At 44.2% G+C, this 10484-nt stretch overlaps 6 non-coding genes across 6 annotated transcripts; 3 read left to right on the forward strand and 3 right to left on the reverse strand.

Moving 5' to 3' along the window:
• Positions 1-2170: 2170 nt before the first annotated feature.
• trnav-aac (transfer RNA valine (anticodon AAC)) lies at positions 2171-2243 on the reverse strand. Its single transcript has one exon. It is a non-coding gene; the product is annotated as a tRNA-Val (tRNA).
• Positions 2244-2495: 252 nt separating this feature from the next.
• trnad-guc (transfer RNA aspartic acid (anticodon GUC)) lies at positions 2496-2567 on the forward strand. The gene has a single exon. It is a non-coding gene; the product is annotated as a tRNA-Asp (tRNA).
• A 761-nt stretch (positions 2568-3328) lies between these two features.
• trnad-guc (transfer RNA aspartic acid (anticodon GUC)) lies at positions 3329-3400 on the forward strand. Its single transcript has one exon. It is a non-coding gene; the product is annotated as a tRNA-Asp (tRNA).
• Positions 3401-3843: 443 nt separating this feature from the next.
• Positions 3844-3916, reverse strand: trnav-cac (transfer RNA valine (anticodon CAC)). The gene has a single exon. It is a non-coding gene; the product is annotated as a tRNA-Val (tRNA).
• A 252-nt stretch (positions 3917-4168) lies between these two features.
• trnad-guc (transfer RNA aspartic acid (anticodon GUC)) lies at positions 4169-4240 on the forward strand. Its single transcript has one exon. It is a non-coding gene; the product is annotated as a tRNA-Asp (tRNA).
• Positions 4241-9826: 5586 nt separating this feature from the next.
• LOC117454488 (U1 spliceosomal RNA) lies at positions 9827-9990 on the reverse strand. The gene has a single exon (XR_004552994.1). It is a non-coding gene; the product is annotated as a U1 spliceosomal RNA (small nuclear RNA).
• Positions 9991-10484: the final 494 nt, after the last annotated feature.

Raw genomic sequence — 10484 nt, forward strand, 5'->3', positions numbered from 1 at the left:
AGAGATTACAGGGAAAAAAGTCTACTATATACGGATATATTTCTCAGTATGTATATCAACGGGACATTTTCATATATTTTCCGCCATCAAAATGTATAAACGACACATCAAATCACATCTACAGACCAAGACGAAGCGAATTGAAGTACTGCCAGCATGTGAAAAACTTGTGTTTTACATTTAATAGTTACAAAATGAATAAACCTATTATACTAACTACCCTAAAGTACTATAACACTAACTATACAATAATCAACTTAAAATATGGAGAGTCTGAGAAGACAACTTTCCACATATAATTATCTCTTGACTAAATATAAAAAATGTTACATGATGCCATAGCATGGGTTCGAACTCGCCACCATCCGCACCAATGAGCTACGCTGATATCACTGCAACTGCACTGCTTAGAATCTGCCAGCCTGATGGTGGGGGAGGGGAATACAATGAAATGGCTCTTAGTACTGTGTACACAGTCGCAGGGTCCCCACATTTTGCAAGCAGGTTCCACACAAGTGCAACAACACACTCTCAAAGGCTCGGAGCGCCAAGCACATTTTTTGAATTTTTTTCAATTTGCTCATTCTTCTCCAGCAAAACCCTGTCTGACTCTACGAGTAACTCAGGATTTTGTGAAAAAAGAAAGAAGTTCTGGGTGTTCTAGGGTTCCCATACTTCAGATCCCTGATCTGGGCCCTATTTAGGCCCTTTTTGGGCCCTGTGAAAAAAGTATCTATTTATATCTCTTTTAGGATTTCACGTTTTTTTAATTAAAAATATTTTATAGGAGCGAACGGTAGCAGCTGGATCCCTGAAATTCTACACCAGTGTACTACATATAGCGGGGAACATTTGCTGTGAATATCAATTGCGTCACTCAAATGCTTGATTTTATATCAATATTATTCCAATGAAAAGCTAATTTGTCCAAAAGTGCTACTAATTCATATCTTTTGATAACAACGTCTGATCGGTTCGGGCTCAATGGCTTTTCCCCACCGCTAATTATTCCGCATCCCATACTACCCTCCTTGAGTCTCTAGGACTTCAGGGGGCGGAGCTAGGGCAGTCAGACCCCAATGGCAGTAATGAATAATGGCATTTGATTGAAAAAAAGTTTTGGGTGGGCTAGGGTGCCCATATTTCAGATTCCTGATCTGGGCCCTATTTAGAGCCCCCCTGTGAAAAAAATATCTCTTTAGCCCTTTTCAAAGTACTTTAAACACTCACGGAGCACTGCAGCTTCTCAAAAGGCCTTAACGGAAGGTTTTGTTACATTTTAAGCCGTAACCTTTGACATTTAGTCGCAACAGAGGCATCCATCTGCATCTGCTCTGCGAGACGGTTAAAATGACATCAAGCTCAAAGCGGTCGGACCTTCTCATGTATAGTTACTCATGTGTAGTCCAGTGTATAGATAGATAACTGTTTTCTCTTTTATGATCCAACAGGAGGAGGAGGAGGAGAAAGAGGAGGAGGAGGAGGAGGAGAAAGAGGAGGAGGAGGGGGAGGAGAAAGAGGAGGAGGAGGAGGGGGAGGAGAAAGAGGAGGAGAAGGCAGATGAGAGTGGGACCAGCCGGCCTTTATTCACCAAAGGAGGCAAGCATCAATCAACTCATTAAGGAGGATGCCACCAAGAGGCCCTTGGAAACAATTTCAGATAAGCGCTTACCTGAACCATGGCAACTGAACTTTCGTACGGTCATCATTATAACAATCATGAAAAAGCTACCAAGTGCATGCTTCAAATCATTGAAGGAGAACTACAATCAATGACCACGGCAATGTGCTCAACGATTACACTTTTGACAGACAAAATCAAGCAAGGCAAGAAATCCCTTTATATTTTCCATTGTGACCAGACACATTTTGAGCAGGAACGAAAAGAAAGTCATTGGTTGCAGAATTGAAGTACCCTAAGCACAACTGCTATTAACAACCTTCAGTTGTTCAAAGGACGACAAGCCTCTTCGATTTGAATACGCAGAGAGCCAAAGCCGTACAATTCATAAGCCATGCTCAACAAACAATTGTCTTGCTTATCCAATAATTGTCTTGAAAAGACTCAACATTCTACTGCCATATTTCTGAAAGTGCTTTTTACTCTATCTAGATTCCCGATAACTTTTCTTGGTTGAGTTCTTTGAAGTTGATCGGGATCAAAGAAGAGTGTTTCTGCCCGGTTTTGAGCCGGGGACCTTTCGAGTGTTAGGCGAACGTGATTACCACTACACTACAGAAACTGCTGAAGAGCTAAGTACACGTTTGCACGTAGATGCAACATTGATATTTAATTGTAAACCTTCAAAACGACGGACCACATGTTGATCTCTGAGACTCTGAGAGATTTTACACTGGATCCAGTCACGGCTGCAGTGTCATTGACTTTCGTGAAAGCAACTGTATACTGGACCCAAATGCTATCCTGGATAAGACCTGTAACCCCTCGAAGAGCGCCACCTAGGGTTGACATGCTAGGATTGCTGCTACAGCGTTCCTCGTTAGTATAGTGGACAGTATCTCTGCTTGTCACGCAGAAGACCGGGGTTCGATTCCCCGACGGGGAGAATTTTAAATAACAGCCGGCCTTTATTCACCAAAGGAGGCAAGCATCAATCAACTCATGAACGAGGATGCCACCAAGAGGCCCTTGTAAACACATTCAGATAGGCGCTTACCTGAACCATGGCAACTGAACTTTCGTACGGTCATCATTATAACAATCATGACAGAGCTACCAAGTGCATGCTGAATTGAAGTACCCTAAGCATAACTGCTATTAACAACATTCAGTTGTTCACAGGACAACATGCCTCTTCGATTGTAATACACCGAGAGCCAAAGCCGTATAATTCAAAAGCCATGCTCAACAAACAATTGTCCTGCTCATCCAACAATTGTCTTGAAAAGACTCAACATTCAACTGCCATATTTCTGAAAGTGCTTTTTACTCTTTACTTTTCTTGGTTGAGTTCTTTGAAGTTGATCAGGATCAAAAAAGAGTGTTTCTGCCCGGTTTTGAGCTAGGGACCTTTCGCATGTGAGGCTAATGTGATGACCACTACACTACAGAAACTGCTGAAGAGCTAAGTACACGTTTGCACGTAGATGCAACATTGATATTTAATTGTAAACCTTCAAAACGACGGACCACATGTTGATCTCTGAGACTCGGAGAGATTTTACACTGGATCCAGTCACGGCTGCAGTGTCATTGACTTCCGTGACAGCAACTGTATACTGGACCCAAATGCTATCCTGGATATGACCTGTAACCCCTCGAAGAGCGCCACCTAGGGTTGACATGCTAGGATTGCTGCGAGAGCGTTCCTCGTTAGTATAGTGGACAGTATCTCTGCTTGTCACGCAGAAGACCGGGGTTCGATTCCCCGACGGGGAGAATTTTCAATAACAGCCGGCCTTTATTCACCAAAGGAGGCAAGCATCAATCAACTCATGAACGAGGATGCCACCAAGAGGCCCTTGTAAACAATTTCAAATAAGCGCTTACCTGAACCATGGCAACTGAAGTTTCGTACGGTCATCATTATAATAATCATGACAGAGCTACCAAGTGCATGCTGAATTGAAGTACCCTAAGCATAACTGCTATTAACAACATTCAGTTGTTCACAGGACAACATGCCTCTGCGATTGTAATACACCGAGAGCCAAAGCCGTATAATTCAAAAGCCATGCTCAACAAACAACAAACAATTGTCCTGCTCATCCAACAATTGTCTTGAAAAGACTCAACATTCGACTGCCATATTTCTGAAAGTGCTTTTTACTCTTTACTTTTCTTGGTTGAGTTCTTTGAAGTTGATCAGGATCAAAATAGAGTGTTTCTGCCCGGTTTTGAGCCAGGGACCTTTCGCGTGTGAGGCAAATGTGATGACCACTACACTACAGAAACTGCTGAAGAGCTAAGTACACGTTTGCACGTAGATGCAATATTGATATTTAATTGTAAACCTTCAAAACGACGGACCACATGTTGATCTCTGAGACTCGGAGAGATTTTACACTGGATCCAGTCACAGCTGCAGCTTCATGGACTTTCGAGACAGCAACTGTATACTGGACCCAAATGCTATCCTGGATATGACCTGTAACCCCTCAAAGAGCGCCACCTAGGCTTGACGTGCTAGGATTGCTGTTAGAGCATTCCTCGTTAGTATAGTGGACAGTATCTCTGCTTGTCAAGCAGAAGACCGGGGTTCGATTCCCCGACGGGGAGAATTTTCAATAACAGCCGGCCTTTATTCACCAAAGGAGGCAAGCATCAATCAACTCATTAAGGAGGATGCCACCAAGAGGCCCTTGGCAACTATTTCAGATAAGCGCTTACCTGATCCATGGCAACTGAACTTTCGTACGGTCATCATTATAACAATCATGAAAAAGCTACCAAGTGCATGCTTCAAATCATTGAAGGAGAACTACAATCAATGACCACGGCAATGTGCTCAACGATTACACTTTTGACAGACAAAATCAAGTAAGGCAAGAAATCCCTTTATATTTTCCATTGTGACCAGTGTAGTGGACATTTTTTATTATATCATTCTTATTATATCTTTCATATGCTTAAACCAAATGCTTCTCATTTCCTGATGTGCTTTCTACTATTATTATTATTATTATTATTATATTCTCTCATGGATTATTCCCAGGCTCTGCAAGGCCACAGCTGTGTTAGCCGACTGGGAGTCACACAAGAACCGTTATGCTATCTGCTCAAGGCCAGAAGGTGTCTCATAAACAATCTGACCGTGTGAACACAAGAGTTATAACATTCCCACTCTTTTCTTATATAATCTCTGCTTCTTCATTGTTCTGCGCACTCTCGGGCAGACTTTCTTACACTCTGTCCGACTTGTGACATTATATTATTGTATCGTGTATTTGAAGCTTCAAATAAATAACCAAAAGACAGCTTTTCTCGATTCACCATTTATTTGTTTTGATCACTTTGACTTGTACTCTCCAGCCATGTTTGGGTCCTAGATTTCCATAACAAATGGCGTTGTCGGCAGGATCTCTGTATGTTTGATTGGGAACACCTCTGGACGCTGGTGGGTGCGCGCTCCGGGATCTTTGGATCTTCCTCTACCTCGACAAAAAAAACGTACGGGACGAGGGGACCAGCGCGAGGGGTGGAACCGATTGACTTCACGAGATCCAACGAACTAAAAGGGGCTTTCAATACTGGGTGAGATGTACAAAGTCTAAATGGTTTAAAGTTAAACGTAATTAAACTCCATGACATTTATGAGAGGGACTGCTCGAAAGTAGAGATATTTGGAATATCTGGCATCGACGGATGAAGAATAGTGTTTTGGTAACACGGAGTGTTTTGGTAACACTTTAAAATACTTTGTTATGGGAGCAAAGCAGGGGAGGGGATTTGTACAGCCTCCTGAGGGTCCGATTGTGGATGTCATGCGAGCAAAATATGGTGAAGACAGTCTGTCTAAATTAAATATATGGATGGAAATGTTCGGATTTCCTAAGGGAGGTTTTTTTGAGTAAATTAAAAATCAAGAACCTAAAGAATAAATTACAAGAACATGAAGATGGAATGAAGGGTAAAAATAAAGTTAAAGTAAAAGACTTATAGAAAACTGGACACTCACAGAAAGTGTTTATAATACTGGGGAGTAAAAAAAAAAAGGCAGTTGGCCTTGGGCATTAAATAAAATATTAAGGTTGAAGATGAATGTGAAGAAAAGAAGGAAAATACATTATTTCCAAAAGACATGTAAACCCCAGACATCTCTGTGTCCTTCCATTGCAGGCCTGAATGACCTCTCCTCGACTGGGTATCCCTTCCCTCCTCCGGCGTACAACCCTGGCAATCTGGTTGGAACACCTCAACCACCTCCACTACAAGCCCCAGCCATGCAGTCAGCGTCAACTCCAAGCTCGACAACAGCGGGATAAACAAACTCGATGCCCTAGGAGACCAAGCAGGTGTTTGGGAGACAAACCTCAGTAATGCCTTTCTCAACGGACTCACAGACACAGCGCAAGCTAAACAAAATGCTGGCCGCTCACAATACCGAGGAAGAGGCAGAGGAGGTTTTTCCGAGACAGAGGACGAGAAGCAAGACCTTCATTTGACGAAAGATGTTTCAAGTGTTGAACATTGGATTATGGGACTGCTCAGAGAACAGTGAGTGGAGGCAGAGGGGGACAGCAAGGAAGGGGCCCAATCGAGCGAGACGGAAATTCAGCCAGCAGCATCTAACCAGGGAAGTGACACACACACACACATGCATCATACATGCTATTGAGAAATTAGAAGAATTAGAGGACATGTCTGTGGTTAAAAAAGGGTACATATTTGAAATATGACAGTGAATGTTTGCATTAAGACATGTCCCACACTGACTTTGGTAAAAAAGGGTAGATTTGCCTGAATGCAAATTTAGTGATAGATTTATTCATGTGCTGGGTAACTGTAAAGGAGAAGTTTCTGTAACACTTCAGAGTAAAGATAACGGTGATGAGCTCATCCATTTCCCACATCAGTAAAAAACAGTTATTTTATCATCTGTCTGCCCAACACATTTACTGGGCAGAGATCTGATTCTCCGGTTCGGCTTGGACCTCATTTTTCCACAAATGAGGGTCTTAAAGTCCGACAGCCATCTCCTACGATGGTTCAAAAAAAGTGTCATTTGATGATAAAGAACTGGTGAATGTGTATCAATGGTAATGGCTGCTGACATATCCTGATTCTCAGGAGTTGTTGCGTTTGACTGATCAACGTGTTTTTCCACCTGCTGTGTGGAGGCTTCTCATTTTGCATTGTACTGCTACGTGGTTGATGATGATGCATGTAAATGCTATGATGAGAGTTTTTCTGTTAGAATGTGTGAATGATGAGCTCATATTTAAAAATGTATTGGAATTCGCTGGGTAGCGCTATCTCTGTTAGACTCACACACACACACAAGACACAACCAGCTGTGTCAAATCCCAGGGGCGGTCCACCCATTTCACTAGCCAGGGGACCCACTGATAGATAGAGGGATTTGGGTCCAATCGTTAAAGATTGGGAGTCAGTCACTGATTGGGCACCTACACACACAGAATATGTAATGTACTCTATGTCACGTGACGTGTATCAAATGAAAATGTGCACGAACGTAGCCGTTCTGCGTACATTGCTGTTGGTTGAGGATAAGGTAATTCTCATATCTCTGAGCTTCCTGCCGCGCTTTCAGATGTGCCATACTCACTCTGGGCAGCTCACAGATATGACGTAGGGTTAATGTTCACGTTCCGTACCCATTGAAACGTGAAGCTGTTGATGGCATTCGGCCAGTGTTTACCTCTCTGCTTAAACAAGGGATCATTATTCCGTGTAACGATTCCCCGGTCCGCACTCCAGTGTTTCCTGTCAAAAAGATCAGAGACAAACCTCCTGACGAGTGGAGATTTGTCCAGGATTTGAGAGCTGTCAATGCAGCGGTTCATGCTCGGGCACCGCTGGTCCCAAATCCGTATCTGATTATTTCCCAAGTTCCAGCCTCCGCAGCATTTTTTTCTGTCATCGACCTCTCAAATGCATTTTTCAGTGTCCCTGTACACAAAGACAGCCAATTCTGGTTTGCATTTGAATATGATGGTAAACCTTACACTTTTACACGCCTGTGTCAAGGTTATTGTGAATCACCTACTGTGTACAACCAAGCATTGTGTACACGTTTGGCCTCTCTCCAAGTTTCTAAAGGCACTGCTCTGATCCAGTATGTTGACGATCTTATGATTTGCGCACCTACAGCAGAACAGTGTGAGACTGATACTATTGCTTTGTTAATGCACCTCGCAGCCGAAGGCCATAAGGCCAGTTTGTCTAAACTCCAATATGTACAAAGAACAGTTACATTCTTGGGTCATGTCATTTCAGGAGAGGGGAAAACACATTCAGATAAGCGTATTTCATCATTGGCTGCTCTGCCAAAACCTGTCACTGAGCGACAGATGATGTCATTTTTGGGTTTTTGTTCATACTGCAGGTCATTCATTCCAAACTATTCTCCAATCGAGTTACCACTGCGTACTATCACATACGTCACTGGTTTGAAACCTACAGATCATCTTATATGGACACCGGAAGCCGACGAAGCCTTCATTAATATGAAGCTGGCTCTACAATCGCCACCGACTCTAAGTCTACCTGATCACACTAAACCTTTCACTCAGGCAGTGGATGAACGACATGGGTGTATGACCTCAGTTCTACTGCAAGATCATGGAGGAAAACAGAGGCCTGTGGCCTATTTCTCCTCCAAGCTAGATCCTGTAGCTGCTGGCCTGCCTAAATGTCTACGTGCAGTGGCTGCTGCTGAGAAAGCGCTCAACTCCTCACGTGACATTGTGGGATATGCACCTTTGACCCTGTTAGTTCCACATGCTGTTTCACTCATTCTCCTTGAACAGAGAACATCACACCTCTCTGCTGCACGTTACCTCAGGTATCACACCTGCCTGTTAGACATGCCTAATGTTTATGTCAAGTGATGTAACACTCTGAATCCAGCGTCTCTTATGCCTTTGCCTGAAGACGGTGAGGAACACGACTGTGTTGCCGTACTTTCCATTGTGTGCACACCTAGACCGGACTTAAAAGACGTTCCTCTGACCAACGCTGACCTCATTTTGTATGTTGATGGGTCTGCCTCTCGCGACCAAGGGGGCACTAATCGGGTGGGTTTTTCTGTTGTTTCATATTCTGCTGTACTCCGTTCTGGACCGCTTCCATGCCACCTCTCAGCACAGGTAGCAGAGCTCATCGCACTAACTGAAGCCTGCACGTTTGCAGAAGGCAAAACCGTGACTATTTACACTGACTCACGATATGCTTTCGGGGTAGTACACGATTTTGGGGCTATTTGGAAGTGTAGACAATTTCTGAAATCTGATGGCAAACCAGTACTTAACCATGTGCTGGTTGCAGGCTTACTAGACGCCATTCTGCTCCCATCTGAGGTTGCAGTCTGTAAATGTGCCGCACACGCAAGCAGTACAGACCCAGTTTCCCTAGGAAATGCGTCTGCTGACTCAGCCGCAAAGGCAGCTGCCCTGATTCCTCTCGCACCTCACGCACACTCATTTGTTAAAATCCCTGTCCCCTCCTTCACTGACAAAATGGCATCACTGACTTCCATGCAGCAGCTAGCTACGCCAGTTGAGAAGGCTCAATGGAAGGCTGCTGGGGCTGTTTTTGACCCAAAATCCAGCACCTGGGTTGGCCCAAATTCCAATCCATGTCTTCCCAGACATTTTTTCCCTCATTTCGCTAAGTTGACACATGGGTGGGATCATGTGTCAAAAGGGGGGATGTTAGAGTCTATTAATCAGGAGTGGTTCACAAGGGGGTTCACAGTAACAGCTCAAAAGCACTGTGAAGCATGCCTAATCTGCATTATGCAAAATGCTGGTAGACCAGTAAAGGTTACAGGACCCGGAGCACATCCACCTCCCACCAGGCCATTTGAGCACCTAATGCTGGACTTCATTGAGCTTAGCCCATCAGAGGGTAAGAAGCACTGTTTAGTGGTGGTCGACATGTGGTCCAAATGGGTTGAAGCTTTTTTTTTTGACGCTAAAGATGACAAATTGAACTTGCTTGGCTCTGGAGCGTGGCACGCTGAGTGAGGCTCACTGCAAGGGACAGAGATATTTCGAGCACAAAGGAAGGACACGCTCTTGGGAGGACATTGGCACCAGAAAGTCTCTCCTGGAGCAAAGAAGCCGCCACACATGCAAGCTGTAGCCAGGTTGTCTATGACCTTTTCTTCAACATTATAATCAGGGGAGAGCGCGAACGCAGTCCCCCACTACCACAAATTATGCAGTCGAGATTCCCACATTTGGGGAATTCGCAGCGGTCAGCATAGCCGGGGTGCAATGGCCGAGCCTCGCCCTGGGTGAACCACCTTGGTGATCATGGTATCTCCCCTGCCAGGTAAGTATGAGTTGGACGGGTCAGAGACAGGGCAGTCTTGCAATGACAAAGGACACGGCGTGGCGGTTCCTGCCTCTGAGCCGGCCAAAGCAGCCCATCAACCACATTTAACCCTAAGCCTTAAAGGGGAAAGGAAACACCAATTACAGTTATAATATTCCGGTAGTTTATTCATTTTACAATGGATATTGATCGTAATATCTATTGTATATGATATTACTCGCCAAAAGAAAATTAATTATCCGCCGGCCAGGTGGGGAATTCCGGGACCAGGCCACCGCCATTAGGGGAGTCCCAAATGGTGACGTCACTGGCTCCACCAGAAGTCAACACAACGTAGCAGATATGGCAGCGATGGAGGAATTTTGCAATGAGATCGACGTTTTGAACGATGAATTTGACTATTCGTCGGGAGATGACATTGATGTGGAAGCATCTACAGTTACCAGGCATCCCATGGCCTATGCTTATGAACCGATTCGGTCGAATAGAGTGGCATACG

This window comes from Pseudochaenichthys georgianus, chromosome 10 (genome assembly GCF_902827115.2).
Source record: "Pseudochaenichthys georgianus chromosome 10, fPseGeo1.2, whole genome shotgun sequence".
Lineage (NCBI taxonomy): Eukaryota > Metazoa > Chordata > Actinopteri > Perciformes > Channichthyidae > Pseudochaenichthys > Pseudochaenichthys georgianus.